The following is a 17,428-nucleotide window of genomic DNA, read 5'->3' as shown; positions in this document are numbered from 1 at the left end:
TAATTCCTGGGCAAAGGGAACTCAGATTTGAGAGAGACCCACTTAGTTGCAGTTACTACTAAGGGACTTTTCAGTGAAAAATCCTCTGATAAATTACCACCTCACCACGCAACAGACTGCAGCACTGATATCCGCCCCAGGGTGAAACTTCCAAAACCCCAGATTTACTCAATGACCCCACGCGAAATGGAGGAATTACAGAGGTTTATTGAACCTGCTAGGCCACGGGTGGCTGCCCCAGTGTTGTTCAGAGAAAAGAAAGATGGCTCCTTTCGTCTCTGCATTAATTACAAGAATCTTAATACTGTATGCATGGAAAATGTTTACCCCTTCCCTCTGATGAAAGATATGTTGGCCCAATTGGGTAAAGGAAAGATCTTCACGAAATTGGACCTAAGAGAGGCCTACTACAGAGTCAGAATCAAAGAGGCAGATGAGGACTTCCTATGGTGACGTCACTGTGCTTAGAGTGGAGGGAAGGAAGCTCTCCTAACCTCTAACTCTAATTTCTTCATTTAGGCTCATTTTTGAGCATTGTTGATCCTGAAGGGGCCAACAGATTAAGGGGAATACTCTGTAGACGCTGAGGTGATAGGGCAAATCCTCCTGCGGATAGGAGAAACCCCTTCAATGGACGAGGAACTATCCTGCCATTTGGTTAGGACCAGAACGATAGCAACCGCATAAGAAGGAAGCGAATAGACAGAGAAGCAGTGAAAATCGGATACTTGTTACTATTGCTGACAACCCAAAGAGGAAGGCAACGCGAAACTGGCAGAGAGGGTGAGCTGGAAAGAAGAAGGCGCCGGGAGAGAGGCTGTTTTTGCAGCTCAATTTTGCCAAAAAGAACTGGAACAGAGACACTGAGACGCTGGGACGGAAGGGACAGCCGGAAGAGGCTAAAGGAAAGCCACAGTGAGAACGAAAATCCGACATGGACAACAGGAGTGGAGTGGAAAATAATATTTGCTGAAAAGATTTGGAAAGCTCAAAGAAGAGATTGTTTAACAGTCGGGTTGGTACACTGAGTTCCTTTTCTTTTTCTGCTCACCCTTCCTTCTGCTGCTTGTTGAATTTATAAGTATTTGACATTTATTTGCCTTGGAGCTTGCCAGTCTCTTGTGACGAGCCTAATGACAGAGAGTGGAAGTGTGACCTTCCTCCCATACTTGGGCATACCAGGGGTTGTGACTTTAAGTATATACCTCCCACCCTGGCTGGCTGATAAAGGAGTCGTTCTCTGTAGCTCAAATGGTTAACTCCCTGCCTGGGAGGCAATGGAGCACAGGTTCGATTCCCAAAACTTGGGTATGGCTAGCTGATGAGAGCTAAATAGCTTGAAATAGATCTATACTAGTCTCCCTTTATTTATTTATCAGCATAAATATAACATATATATATATAGAGAGAGAGAGAGAGAGAGGGAGAGACTAATTACATTTATTGGTATAAGATAATAGTGTAATATATAAATCTATGATATATATTAAGTAAAGACCAAAAACCAAATAATCAAATAGGATAGAATACTACATAGGAATGTTTAGGGATTGAAATGTGATATTAAGGACAGTTAATTATTGTTGAATATTGAAATATACAATTATTTATATCATAGATATTACTGACAAAGTAGAAGTAAAAGTAAAACTTATATGAAATTGTGGCCAAGGATAAATAGGGGGATAAAAATGGCAACTTCAGTAAAATTAGTGAAAAAAACTACACCCAATGTGATCTCAGCAACACCCCCCCTCCTCAAATCAAATCAAAGATCAGTTGAGAGTGTGTTGGGGTTGGAGAAAGGTGAAAAGATGGCAGAAATAGCAGGACCAGCTTCAATGATGCAAAGTATGCAATCAATCCTCCAGATGATACAAGAGACACTGGCGAAAAGCCAAGAAATGACAACTACTAATCATGAAGAAACAAGGAGGAATCATGAAGAAATGAAAAATGAAATGGGAGAATTGAAAGGAACTATTAAGATTGTAGATGATAAAATTGAAAAGATACAGAAGGCCTTAACAATCAATGAACAGAAAATCCAGTGTATGGAAGAAAAAATAGAACAATCAGACCAGAAGATGGGAAAAATGGAATTGGAATATAAAGAACTTAATAAAGAATTAGAACTATCAATAATCCGACTGGAAAATGAAAGAGCTGCATTCTACCTAAGATTCCAAAATATACCGGAAGAGAAGGAGGAAGACGTGAAAGGAAAAGTAATTAAAATTCTCACTGAATCTCTTTAAAAAAAAAAAGAATTGAGAGGAGACATTGATGAAGCTTATAGGGTGCATACTAATTATGCCAGAAGACATGGACTCCCGAGAGAAGTGCATGTAAGATTTGCTAAAAAAACAACGAGAGATGAAGTGTACAAAAAAACCAGAGAAGAGACAATTACTGTACAGGGAAAAGAGTTGATCACACTCAAACAGATTCCACGAAGAATTCGGGAACAAGGCAGGCAGTACCAATTCTTAACAAACCAGTTAAATAAAAACAGAATAATGTACAGATGGTTGGTACCAGAAGGGTTCTAGTATCTTGGCAAGGAAAAAGATATAAGATTGAGAATATAGAGGATGCACAGAAATTCTATGAAGAATACCGCAAGAGGGAAATAGAACAAGGAAGCAAGGAGGAATTGGAAAGTCGAGGTCAAGAGGAAGAAACATCAGAACATAATGAAAGAAACAGGAGAGAAGAACAGAGGCAAGAAAGAGAGAGAGCAGAGAAGGAACGCGTGAGAGGGAAAAGTCAGCTACAAACCAGAAGTAAAAAAAACAACCCCAGTTAAAGATGGATCAAGAAACAACAACTATCTCGATAAATTTGAATGGACTGAATGCACCAAAAAAAAAAAAGAGCCCAGATGTTTAATAAAATAAGAAGATTAAGAATGGTGAAATCAATTCAGGATGATAGCTGGCATATAGACTGTAGAACGAAAGAGAAAAAAGGAAATGATATGAAATTATATGGGTTTGTGGAAATACCATCCCCAAGAAAACATAAATTGAGATTTGAAAGAGACACCTATAACAATAGAAAAAGAAAGGGAGGGAAGAAGGAAGGAGAGAAGGAAGGAAGTAGAGAAAGGAGGGAAGAAGGAAAGGAAAGGAGAGGAGGATGGAAGGGAGAGAAAGAGAAGGAGAGATAGTAGGAAAGGAAGAGGAAAATTGGAGGAGAGGTAAGGGAAGAAGAAAGAGATAAGAAAAAGTGGGTGGGAGAGAAAGAGAAGGAGAGAGGGTAGGAAGGGGAAGAGAGAGGGTAAGAGTAGGGGAGAGGTAAGGGAAGAAAGAAGGGGAAGGAGAGGAAGAAGGAAGGAAGAAGAGAAGGAAGGGAGAGAGAAAAGAAAAGAAAGAGAAAATTAGGTGGTGTCTTAACAGACGCTAGGGATGGTAAACAATACAATCCAAACTGTACCCTATAGTCTCTTAAATGGAATAACAATAGTATAAGATTGGCAAAGAAAAAGAATAACCATGTGAATGTATACCTAGAATTGTATGTAAGAGAATAAATGATAGTAAGAATATATAGCACATTATAGATAAACAATATTTGGTTATAGATAGCTAAGTATAAATAAATATAGAATTGTACATAAAAATGGATAACGAATAAAGAGACCATGAATGTAAGATAGAAAGGTATAGAAAGGGAAAACACTAATTGCAAAGAAACCGATACGGAACTGCTATATGATATATGATGGAACTTCTTGTTCCTATGTTGTCTTAAGTCATGTGTTTGTTTTTGTTGATGTGTTTATGTGTGTAAAATAAAAACTTTTTTTTTTAAAAAAAGAGGCAGATGAATGGAAAACTGCTTTCAACTGCCCACTTGGGTGTTTTCAATTCAGAGTACTCCTATTCAGCCTACAGGGGGCACCAGCTGTTTTCATGCAATTAATAAAGTTTTACATGAACACCTGTACAAGGGTGTGATGGTCTACCTTGACAACATCCTTATTTACCCGGAAACACGTGAAGAACATGTGACATTAGTATGATCAGTACTCAAGAAACTCCGGGCCGCGGAACAGTATGCCAAATTGTCTAAATGTGAATTTCATCAGGAAAAAATTGATCACCTGGGCTACCGCATCTCCCACAATGGCATCGAGATGGACCCAGCAAAAGTCCAGGCTGTCACTGAGTGGGGGCCCCCACCCGCACCCACAAACAATTACAAAGCTTTGGGGGATTTGCAGGTTTTTATCGTCAATTTATCCCCTCATTCGCCAGCATTGCTCTGCCCATTACAAATCTGCTAAAGTCAAAAGGGGAGGCCAAGCCCAGACCAGGCAAGCCTTTGAATTGGACTATGGAGTGTCAAGCCACTTTCAAGAAATTGAAGTGACTCTTTGCAGCTGAACCCATTTTGAAACACCCGGATATGGATACACCATTTAAATGTCAGGGCTGCTTCACTAGTAACCAAGAAAAAAAACCACTCAACTCCATTTTGCAGAATTAAGAGTACTTTTACTGGTTATAAGTAAATAGTAGCTAAGCAAAGCAGGATCTGAGACAAAAGCGCGCACAATTATAGATATCAATATGTGACCCTTTCCCCTCCCCTTGGTAACCCCAGCTCATAATCCAATCCAATTACTCCACAGGTGTCATGTGGGAGACATCTTCAAAAATCATCATCAGGTTGGTCTGCCGGACAGTTGGCCTTGGCGGGAAATTCCCTCCCTGCCACATGCGCAGTAGATGGTGAAAACAACTCCTTTCTTTTTTATATATATATAAAAAAAAATTATTTTTATTACATAGACAACACATACACACAACAATAAAAAAAACACACACAAAAAAAACATCATCACATAGAGCATGTCGTTTGGTTACAGGTATTTTAACATTTATCATTCTTATACATTCATTATTTCATTTCATAGGTTATAATATACAACTCATTTCTTACAGTCACTCCTGCACAGAATATTTCCCACACCGAAATACCATGGCCCCCCTCCCCGTTTCAATGGCAGCTGAAAAGCAAGCAGCAAAACAGAGGCTGACATCATCGTTCAAGCTGATGCCAGTGATGCGGCAGTGGGGGCAGTATTACTTCAAACAAACGCTGATGGGAAACTGCAGCCATGCGCTTACACCTCTCGCAAATTGACAGAGATGGAGAGACGATGGGCTATATGGGAAAAAGAAGCTTTTGCAGTCAGTTGGGCTTTGATGACCTGACGATATTTCCTAGAAGGGGCTAAACACCCTTTTGAAGTATGGACTGATCATAAAAATTTGGAAGCGTTGAAGACCCCTCATAAGCTATCTCCTAAACAAATGTGTTGGGCGCAACATTTCAACCGGTTCAACTTCACCCTCAAGTACATCCCAGAGGGGAAGAACTTCATGGCTGATGCTTTATCCAGACTTCCACAATACAACAGCTTGAAACTGAGCGTAGCCCACCCAGTCATCCCAGCGAAAAATCTTGCTGCCCCGGTAATTACCAGAAGCGAAAACAGTTCAAATTTAGAGATCACGACGGACCTCATATGCAAACTCAAGGAAGGACTTGAGTCCGATGACTGGTTCAAAGAACATTCAAATGAATGTACTATGAATGATGGACTGGCTTGAGTAGGGGCTAAATTGTATGTTCCTGCTACCCTGAAAGCTATTGTTCTTCAACGGGGCCATGATTCGCGAATGGCAGGCCATTTTGGTTGTGTACAGACTCTACATCTAGTTAAGAGGCAATTTTGGTGGCCTTCATTGAAAAAAGACATTGAGTCCTACATAGCCAGTTGTCCAGTTTGTGCTGCCACAAAGCGCCCACCAGGAAAGCCTCAAGGCCTTCTCCAAGGTGTGGCCCGTCCTAAGGCCCCATGGAAGGAGATATCGATGGATTTCATTGTCGAATTACCAGAGAGTCTAGGAAATACCGTGATTTGGGTTATCACCAACTTGTTTTCCAAACAAGTTCATTTTGTACCCTGTTCCAAAATCCCATCAGCTAAGATGTTAGCTAAGTTGTTTATATCACATGTATACCGACTGCATGGAGTACCTGGATGCATAATTTCGGATAGGGGGGGGTCCAGTTCACCTCCCTTTTCTGGAAGGAGTTTCTGAAGTTAATTAGCTCCGCCCAGGGACTAAGCTCCGCCCACCATCCTCAGACTAACAGCGCTTGTGAACGGACTAATTCTGTTTTGGAACAGTACCTCCAGTGTTTCATCAATTATCAGCAAGATAACTGGGCTGAACTGTTACCACATGCTGAGGTGGCATACAACAACTCTGTGCACAGCAGTATCGGCTTGACCCCTTTTAGGGTTGTGTTTGAACAGGACTTTGTACCGATTCCTTAATTACCTCAAAAAAACCTGCAAGTTTTGTTCCTCTTCGAGTGGAGTGACCAGCTTCGCCAAATTTGGCCCATGACCCGCAAAGCGTTGGAGGCTGCTCACCGGGTGCACAAGAAACAGGCTGACAAAAAGAGGGTGAAGCAAAGTGAGTACAAAGTAGGAGATCGGGTGTTTTTGTCCACCAAGTTGATCCAAACCACCCAGAAATCAAAGAAACTGGAGCCAAAGTACGTCGGTCCATTCCCTATAGTGAAAATCATTAATCCTGTTTCTGTACGATTAGAATTACCAAAGCATCTTAACCAGATTTATCCTCTGTTTCATGTAAACCTCTTGAAACCAGAACACACTTCTTCTTTTCGTGCGCCCCTACCTGCACCCCCTGCCCCTCTTCTAATTGAAGGAGAGCAACATTTTGAGGTTAAAGAAATCTTGGACTCCAGGAAACATAGGAATCAAATTCAGTATCTAGTCTCCTGGAAACATTTTTCCCCCTCCCAAGCTGAGTGGGTTGATAAATCCCATGTTAGTGCTCCTAGACTCTTGCGGAAGTTCTACTCTAAGTACCCTGATAAACCTTGATCCTATTTGACATGTACATTTCTTATGTTATCTTGTTTCTATTGTTTTATTTTCTTGCAGGGATGACTTCTTTTCCTGAAGGACGGCCGGATGTCAGCCTCTGTTCTGCTACTTGATTTTGGCTGCCATTGAAATGGGGAGGGGGAGGCATGGTATTTTGGAAGAGATGTTTTAAGTACAGGAGTGATTGTAAAAAGGGAGTTTTGTTCTCACCATCTACTGCGCATGCCGGAGATAGTGGAAGGGCCTGCCAAGGCCAACTGTCCTGCATACCAACCTGATGATGCTTTTTGAAGATAGAACTCACATGACACCTGAGGGATTTGCGGATTGGACTACGGGATGGGGTTACCAGGGGGAGAGGGTTGGGTTACATATTGATATCTATGATTACGCGTACTTTTGCCTCAGATCTTGCTTTGCTTAGCTGCTATCTTTTCATAACCAGTAAAAATACTCTTAATTCTGCCAAATGGAGTTAAGTGGTTTCTTTCTTGGTTGCTGAGGGAGGCTGGCTTGACAGTCCCATAGGGTCAAGTTGCAGTTTTGCAAGCGTTTCTTGGAGAGTCGAGGCATCAGCCATTTAATAGTATTCCAGGATACGATGGACATTGCGGACCCAGTGTCTACCTCCATTTGGCAGGGAGCACATTCCAGTTGGACTGTGTGGTGGATTTTTTTCTTGAGAGTTATTGGTTTGACGAATGATCATTTTCTGCTGCTGGACAGCTCCGTGAAATTATTCACGATCAGAAAGCATTCAAACAATTCCACGTAGGACTCCTAGGTCTCTGGGGTCTGGCTAAAAGGCACAAATGTGAGGGTGGCCATTCCTGTCAACAACTGGCTACGAAGTCTAGTCATTAGTGACTGAGTTCTGGATTTGGACGTTCAGTTCTTGTTAGTGACCAGCTTACTTTGTCACCTCAGTTTGACAATCCCATCCTTGTCACCAGTGTTCTGTACTGAGAACAGTGAGGGGTGCACAAGAACTGAGGCGAGACAGAGTGTAAAAGCTAACAGATTTATTCAGTGCTAACAGCGCTAACAAACAAACGACTCAGTGACAGGCAACAGCTGAGTTTCCATCTAACAACTCCCTTTTATACTCGACTGTCAGATGGCCAACCAATCAACTGCCAGCTCGGCTCCCACCAAAAAGGTGGACCGGAGTGAGGACTTAGAACATGACAAGTACTTTACCAATTAATAGTTGTAATTTACTAAGAAACTATTCAGCTTGTTGAGATTTCCTGAGATTATCGGTCTGAAAGTTTTTGATTCTCACTCAGGGTTACTCTTGAATTTCTGTTTTCCCAACACAGCCATTAGAGATATGACCCACAGTATCCTGGCATGTTGAAATAATTTGAAAAATGGGAGATAATAAATACTAGTGAGATTAAACATATTTGTCTTCTGTAGACAATGAATGTGAAAGTAACAAACCAATATTGTCTGAACATGACAGTGGAAAGCAGCTCAAAGAAAATATACAGAAATCTTTGGGCTTACAACAAAGTTTTATCAAATATTTTTGCAAATTAAATATTTCCAGTTTCAAAATACTTAATTTTAAGAAGTACATAAACATGAGGTATTTTAAACCAAGGCTTTCTGTTTTGTCTGTGATTTTTAATGAAGTGCTTCCTGGACTTAAAATGATATCAAACTACCTACAGAGTTCAAGGTTGCTTCCTCATTAACTCTTGTCAAAAAACAGTGATTGTGAGAAATTCAACAAAATTTATAACATAAAGACTACTACAGAACAAAATTTAATTAAAATGCAAGGGAGGAATGAAAGGGGGGGGAGAGAATCTGTTAAATTCCCAAAAATTCAACATTAAATTCTTGTTGAACAAAGACAAAATATATTTCCAAAAACAGAAGTTAATATGAACAAGAATTGTTTACAGACAAATCTCATGTTTTAAATTTAATCAATGGATCCAATCCAAAGTGATGTTTCTTTCTTAATTCAGAAAAACTCTAATTTGCAAGATGTAGTAATAATGATGGATAGATCTGAAGCACAATTGTCTATTTTAGGGTAGCAAGTAGGAGAGAGAAGTAAAAAGTGTCACAATGAATCAATTAATGTATTGTAATAACTGAAAATATATTTCAATGAATATACTGAGTTTAATTCAAGTGAACTGAATTATGATCTATTACTGTTGCCAACTGCCATCAACTTCAGGCTCTGAGTGGATAATTTCATGTCAAATTAAGACATAGCTGGGACGCATCTAAATAGCACTATTACTCTTTAGAGCCCTTCTTTGATCTTGACGCAGTGATTAATCACTTTGCAGAACTGCAAAAGGATCAGCACACTCAACTTCTGTAGACTGGATTTTTAAAGATTGGGTGAAAGGAACGCAGGAGCCATGGATCAGATAGCAATGATGTTTATTAGTACCAGATGACAAGATGACAAGCGATTCAGAAATCCGTTACAACTGTCCGGTATTTATACCCTCAGGTCACCAACTGTCATTAGAACCTCCAATCACAGGCTGTGCTTCGCCCGACCAATTAGAATGAGGGCACAGGCTGTTGCTGGGCTATAACACTCCTTCCCCCCAGTTATTTACATACGTGTCAATTAGCGTGTTATTTGTTTGCATTTTTTTATCTATTTATTTATTGCATTTACAATTTAATTGCATTTTTTTTGTATCATGTTCAACATTTACAATTTATTTGCATTTTTGTGTTCTTGTGTTCATGTTTAACATTTACAATTTATTTGCATTTTTGTGTTCTTGTGTTTATGTTCAACACCTACAAATTTGTGTTCTCTCCTTCCCCCCAGTTAACCAGACACTCCATCCTCATATTCCTATTTGCATATACACCATTTACATATACATATTTGCATTCCCCCCCACCAGTTAACTGGTTCAGGACCTTCAATCAAGTCTTTTTGGCTCGCTCCTGAATCTAACAGTGGCCAGCAACGGCAGGGAGGCAGTATAACTTGTAAGTTTGTGTATGAAGAGATTATCCGCTTTGTGGATTGGCTTTGCTCGATCGGCATGCAGGCAGGTTCCCTGTTGCTGGAAGGATTTAGCTGACGTTTGGAAGGCAGCAGGCAGGCTTTTGAGTGGCCAGAGTTGCTCCTTGGGAGGCAGGCAGCTTTGTAATGCAAATGGCCTTGGAAGGCTGGCAGCTGTGGAAAACCCAGGTGGAGCAGCGGTTGGCTCTGGAGGAAGAAAGACTGCAGCGTCTATGTCTATGGCTTCTCGGGAGGCAGTAGAGCAGGCTGGAAAACTGTATGCTAGAATCAGAGGCTTCTTAGGCAACAGTAACCGTTTATTGCAACACGAACGTTTGTAACAGTAGCTAACAGTAGACCGGATAGACTCTAGAGTTGTGTCTGGTAGATCTTCGAGGCAGAGAGGCAGGCACAGGCAGCTTCAGCCACGGTTGAGCCAACGCGATTCGTAGCTCGTCCCTGAGCAGAGGCGACAGCTCCAGCCAAGGTTAAGCATAGGTTGCCCGTCCCTTTGACTGAAGGAGTCCGTGCCTGTGGATCTACTCAGGTTGGCTTGATCGGAGGCGAAACCTGAGGCAGTGGCAACTGCTGCTGCAGCTCTGACAGGTCTTCAAAGTATTTTCTGTTCACGTTTGCTTGGTTGCGTTGCGACTGGCTTATTGCTTAGTTTTGTTCTTATTCCAGGCTCTGCGGGAATCGCGATCCCATCCTCGTCGCCAGTTTTAAAGATTGGGTGAAAGGAACGCAGGAGCCATGGATCAGATAGCAATGATGTTTATTAGTACCAGATGACAAGATGACAAGCAATTCAGAAATCCGTTACAACTGTCCGGTATTTATACCCTCAGGTCACCAACTGTCATTAGAACCTCCAATCACAGGCTGTGCTTCGCCCGACCAATTAGAACGCAGCACAGGCTGTTGCTGGGCTATAACAGGATAAACAACAGCAACTCTTAGCTCTCTTATCTGGACAGAAATCATCTTCTTTTAATTTTGTTCTGCTTCCTCTTACTGACAGCCAGTGTATTCATGGATATGTCTGAACTAGCTCAAAAATAATCAAATGTCTTTTTAAAGAAATCTATTCCTGCCTAACTTGGACATAAAATATCTGAATAACATTTTTATCTGGAAACAAGTTTGGGGAGGTTTTTTTTTATTATAGTCTGAATTCTATTACTTGTATGAAAAGTAAACTGCCATGCTGCCCCATATCATACTGAACAGCAGTATTTATTTCTAAGAATGTACATTTAGGATGGGCTTTTGCTTTCTCTGAAATTCACTGTAGCCCATGACCCCCATCAGATATAATTAAAGTAGGGAATTCATTCTCACAAGTTATAGTAACAGCAAAATTGTCTTCAAGGGGATTCAATGAACACACAGAGATAAAGTTATCGGTGGTAACTTCAAGAAAGACTACCGTATGTGATACTCCAGGATTAGATGCAATGATAAAGGGCTACTGTTTTCATCACCTGCACTCTCTATAAACATCTCATTTACCATCACGGAAACAGATTAATCACTTAGTGAGGTCCCGAGTTTAATTAGGAGGGTTCCTTTTATCAGAGTTCTCTCTTTTCTGTCAACTATCAACAACCCTGATTTCTAATAGTACACCTGCATAACAAGCATCCCTGTTAAAAATGTTAACTAGAATCATGCTTTAGTGTGAAGAGAATCAGATAAGACCTTCATCTTAAATAGGGCTTTTGACCCAACAGGTGCTGCTTTGTAAACTCCAGTGGGTAGATTTTAAAAGCAGACTTAGTTTCCAGATCTCTAGCTTGGTAAAATAGCGGCTGTTACTCTTTTTTTCTCCAATCATCTAGGGTGAAAAAAGAGAGGCCTAATGCTAAGCTCTTAAACAGCATGGATTTAACTTTATAAAACGAATGAGAAAGCCCTCTAAGCTTCCCTTGACAATGACACCTCAATAAGAGATGTCATCTTATTTTTTAAAATATGCTATTTTCCATCCCTTTTTGTTAGAAAAGGCATCTAGCTTTTCTGAATATCATTTTTTTCAATCAATTAGTTTCTTAATTATAAATTCATTAAAAACATCACCATTACAATGACTAAACTGAACATCTCCAGATCTACTAATAAAGTTAGCAGATTTCTAGACTTCTGCTTCTAGTACCAGCAACAATGCTTTCCACAGATATGAGCTTCTTTCTATCTATCCAGCTCCATTTGAGCATTTATTTACATGTTACTGCTAACTAGCATGCAGATCAATGAAAAGCAATAATAGCTAAATTCACAGGTACAGACATCTTAAATAAGATTTTCTTTTACTTCTTCCTTTGATATCAAAGCATGAAGGGAGAACTGGGAGCCACTATTTTCAAAAGATAATGTCTCATTTGTAGTTTTGTTTACAGTGAAAAATCATGTTACTCAGCCATCATTAGCAACATAGAGAAGTAGCAATAATTAATATCAAACAATTATGAATCTATAAGGACAACTGGAGCATATAGTATAAGCAATATCGCTGGGGAGGGAGAATGGGCATTGGTTCTTACCTGATATGCCCAGTGGTGGGTTCCAGATCCCATCGCAACCAGTACACTGCGACGGAACCAGGCGTCCACCACATGCATGTGCGCTGCACGTGCATGTGCATCCACCGCCTGCGATTCTCTAGCTGCTCGGTGGAGCGTCACGAAGGCGCCATACATTCCATGTGCATGCACAAATGGCCCGTTTGGGTCAAATACAGGTAAGAAGGGCGGGCAGGTGGGTGGGCCCTCCGAAGCACCATACCAGAACGGTACCTGATACTCCCAGTACCTGTACCGGGGCATATCGTCCGTAACCCACCACTGGATATGCCCCTTCTCTGGACAGTAAAGACAGCAGCCAGGATGGGTTGTCTCTGTCCAGTGACCAATAGGACTGATTCTACAGCTGTGACATCATGGTACCTCTGGTGACTCCTCCCAGCTTTCATGAAGTTAGATCTATAGACTGACACATGGCGTTAATCACGAGGATCCGATAACACTTTCACACTCTCCTCTCAGGTACCCTGAACTACTTTCAGCGATACCCCGAACTACTCTCAGCACCTAGTCAGCTATAGGGCTGCTGCCTCCACCATCCAGAGAAGGGACGTATCAGGTAAGAACCAACACCCATTCTCCCCAGTTGGCGGAGATAGCAGCCAGGATGGGGCATACCAAAGCTTGTCCATGTCCTTAAGGGTGGGTAGATGATTGGCCCGAGCCCCTTTGTTCTGTTCCGACTTGTTGGAGTACCCTTCTACCAAAAGCAGCATCGGCTGAGGAGTATCTGTCTAGTCTATAATGGTTCACAAAGAGAGATGGTGAAGATTGCATGGCCACCTTGCAAATTTCCTCGACTGAGGCGTGAGTAGACGATGCTGCCAGGATGGCCACACTTCTCGTCAAGTGCACTGTCACATTAGGGGGGAGCGGCAATCCGTGGGACCCATAGGCCTTCAAGATGCAAGACCTGATCCACCGTCCAACGGACCTGGAAGAAACCTTGGCGCCCATGTTAGTTTGATGAAAAGAAACAAAGAAAGCCTCCAAGTGTCGGAAAGATGCAGTTTGAGAGATGTAGGTGTGGAGTGCATGGTGCACGTCCAGCTTGTGCCATTTACGCTTGAGTCTGTGGCTCGGGGAAGGGCAGAAATTGGGCAGGATGAATTCCCGGGGTCCTGTGAAACCTACTGTTGACTTCAGGATGAATGCTGGGTCAATACGAAGCACCACCCTGTCCTTGTGAAAAATACAAAGGTGTCAACTCTCAGTGTTGTCGTGGGAACAGAATGAGGGGGAGTGCATTCCATGCATACTGTGGGCTGGAGTCGGATTTCAGATTACTGCAGCTGGTTTGGGAGTGGTGCACCTATAGGGTAATGTGATTTATGACACAGACTAAGGGGAGGGAAGGAACAGGGATAAAGTTCAGAAGTAAATCAAACAAAGCACAGGCTTGACTGCGAACAGATCTTATCTAATGGCGCTCCTAATAAATCACTGGTTTTGTATAGAAATTTTGACTCGATACTTATGAATCAATCAGAGCATCTTTAGGAAATCTGACAAAGGTCTTGCCTAATGGACAGGGACGCAATTTCAGAAATGTGACGCACTGAGGTGATTGCTACCAAAAAGGTGACCTTTAGGGACAGGTGTCTTATGCAGATAGTGCAAAGAGGTTCAAATGGAGGTGTGGTGAGAGCGTATAGGACTTTGCCCAGGTCTCACGTTGGGAATCTGTGTATGGTGAGTGAACTGATGTTGGCCACACGCCGGAGAAAGCGAGCCACCAATGGGTGATGGGAGAGAGACTTGAATGATGGTGAGATTAGGACCAATGCTAGCACTGCCACTTGCCTTTTTAGGGTGTTAACGGAAAGGGCGTTGGTACTTACCTGATACGCCTCTTCTCATAGTGGGGGGAGGAGTATCCAGAGTGGGTTGACCTTGTCCTCTCATGATTGGATGAGTCAGATAAGCTCTTTGGGCAACGCCCCCTGGCCAGCAGGACTTCCCCATTATTTGACGAAGAGCTCCATCCGACTCGTTGCACCATTCACTCCAAACTCTTAATTCAGTTCTTAGCTTTATCGTCTTCGACATCAATATTTATATAACTTCATAAAACAATGAACATAACACTTAGTCGTACAAACATAGTCAGGGAGGGACTGGATACTCCTCCCCCCACTATGAGAAGAGGCGTATCAGGTAAGTACCAACGCCCTTTCTCCATAGTGAGGGGGGAGGAGTATCCAGAGTGGGACGTACCAAAGCCTGCACGTCCCTAGGGAGGGAGACCCCTGAGGCCCCATGTCCCCCCTCATGCAAGTTGAGGCGTGGGCTGTGAACTGCCTGCAATGCCCTGCGGCCAAAGAGGCTTCTGCCGAGGCGAAGAGTCCAGTTTATAGTTCCTAGCAAAGGGAGAGGGGAAGGCCCACATGGCTGCCCTACAGATTTCGACCAGGGATGTCTGTGTGACCCAGGCCATGGATGTGGCTGCACTCTGCCTGGAGTGGGCTGTGATATGATTGGTGTCTGTAAGCCCTGCGATTGGTATGCAGTGGCAATGCAAGTTCGCAACCACCTGCCTATTGTGGTGAAAGTCACCTCATTACCCAGGACCTGGTTGGAAGGAGACAAACAAAGCTTCGGATTTCCTGTTTGGCCTGGTTCTCCTGCGGTAATCCAGAGAGCCCTCCTTACGCCCAGAGTGTGCCACTTCTCCAACGGGTGAGAAGGGTCTGGACAGAAGTTGGGCAAATCAGTTCCTGGGCTCGATGGAAGCAGGGGCCCATCCTGGGGATAAAGGACGGATCCAGTCGTAACCCCACCCTGTCTTGGTGGAAGACGCAGAGATTCCCCCCTGGTGGACAGGGCTTACAGTTCGTATATCCGCCTGGCGGAGGAGATGGCCCCCAGAAAGGCCACCATAAGAGTCAGGAACTTAAGGGAAACTGTTCGTAAAGGCTCAAAGGGAGCGCCTGTTGGAGCGTCTCCTATCCTGTGTAAGTCCCAGGAAGTGTACCTGAACATCGTGTGCGGTTTGGGGTTGGAAGCCCCCCTTGAGGAATTGCCTGACCATAAGATGGTGAGTCAAGCTCTGGCTCCTGCCACACGGGAGAACTGATGAGATGGCTGAAACCTGTCTCCTAATCATTTTAGGAGCTAACCCTCTGTCCCGGCCTGCCTGGAGGAAGTCCAGAATCTGAGGCACTGAGGCCTGGATAGGGTTGTATCCCAGGAAGTTACACCATGAGGCAAAGGCCCGCCACATGGAGCCATAGATACGCTCTGTGGAGGGTGCGCGGGCAGTCTGGATAGTCTGCATCACCCTGGGGGGGAAGGGGTCTTTCCCCAGGATGCTCCGCTCAAGAGCCGAGCAGTCAGCTGGAGCCATTGAGGGTTTGGTTGCTCCAGTGACTCCTGGTTGAGGGATATCCTCTCCTGGGGGATTCCCCAGGGCCTCTCCACTGAAAGCGACTGGAGATCTGCAAACCACGACCTCCCGGGCCAGGGTGGCACCAACAGGACCCCTTCCGCCCCCTCCCGAAGGATTTTCCATATGACCCTGGGGATCAGGGATAAGGGCGGAAAGGCATACCGACGACCCCTGGGCCAGGGGCTTCGCAGAACATCCACCCCTTCTGCCCCCCATGTCTGGTACCTGGAGAACCACCTCGGGAGCTGAGCGTTGAGGGGCGTGGCGAATCAGTTGACCTCCGGGCGTTCGAAGCACTCCGCCAGCTCCTCGAAGATTGCTGGCTGCAGCTTCCGCTCCAAATTGTCCACCTCGGTCCGGCTGAGCCAGTCGGCTCTGATGTTCTCCACCCCTGCTATATGTTCTGCCCTCAGCGAATGCTGTCTAAGATCGTGGGCTATCTGAGGTGCTTCTGCGACTTCTCATAGTCGGACATCCCATTCTGAGTTTGTGGTGGGTTCTGGCCTGGGGACCGGCCTGTCTGACCCTTTCTCCCCCGGCCACAAGGGTGTTATGATTCTATGGCTAGGATTAGCGCAGAGATATTCTGAATATAAGCACAGACGGAGTTCAATGGTCAGCCACTAGAGTGTGTGTGAAGATGAAGTGAGGGAAGCTAAGGCTCACAATAAAGAAAGGCCTGCTGCCAAGGTAAAATAATAATAATAATAATAACAACAACAACAACAACAACAACAACAACAACAACAAATATTTTTGGCATTAGCAAAAATATTACATCCTTTACTGAAAAGGCGATGAAACAATGGAGAACTAAGTTGGCAGTAGGGAATGAGATCTACGGAATGGTTAATATCAAGCGAGGAATTTTCCAGGGTGATTCACTTTCACCTCTTCTCTTCATCATCGCAATGATCCCACTATCAGTAATCTTTAAAAAAATGAAATTAGGCTACCAAACAGCCAAAGAAGCTGAAAAAATTTCGCATTTACTATATATGGATGATTTGAAACTCTATGGAAAGTCAGAAATAGAAATCCAATCATTGACAAACACAGTCCGAGTATTCAGCTCCGATATTTCAATGCAGTTTGGCATGGAAAAATGCGCCACTGTATCCATAAAAAGGGGCAAAATCACTGCATGTGAGGGAATTGAAATGCCCAATGGCCAATTAATTAAATGCAAAGAAAATGAAGCCTACAAATACTTAGGCATTCTGCAGTTGGATAACATCAAGCATGGAGAAGTAAAAACTATTGTCAGGCGAGAGTACACCAACAGAGTTAGGAAAATTTTGAAATCTAAATTGAATGGTGGAAATACAATCAAGGCCATAAATACCTGGGCAATACCAGTTATAAGATACACAGCTGGCATAGTTAACTGGACACAAACTGATTTGGACCTTTTGGACCGAAAAACCAGGAAACTAATGACAATGAACTACAGTTTACATCCACGTGGTGATACTGATAGACTATATCTGCCCCGAAAATCAGGTGGTAGAGGATTA

General features: G+C 43.1%; 1 protein-coding gene across 1 annotated transcript in view; it reads right to left on the bottom strand.

The window, feature by feature from the left end:
- The window catches only part of PPM1H (protein phosphatase, Mg2+/Mn2+ dependent 1H), a 96,505-nt gene that overhangs the window by 59,551 nt on the left and 19,526 nt on the right, over positions 1 to 17,428 (bottom strand). The window lies entirely within an intron of this gene.

The sequence above is a fragment of the Thamnophis sirtalis genome, unplaced genomic scaffold (assembly GCF_051295495.1).
Source record: "Thamnophis sirtalis isolate CommonGarterSnake01/CBP01778 unplaced genomic scaffold, rThaSir2_p1.2 scaffold_9, whole genome shotgun sequence".
Taxonomy (NCBI): domain Eukaryota; kingdom Metazoa; phylum Chordata; class Lepidosauria; order Squamata; family Natricidae; genus Thamnophis; species Thamnophis sirtalis.
The sequence above is the reverse complement of the archived record's forward strand: the minus strand, read 5'-3'. Positions and strand labels throughout refer to the sequence as shown.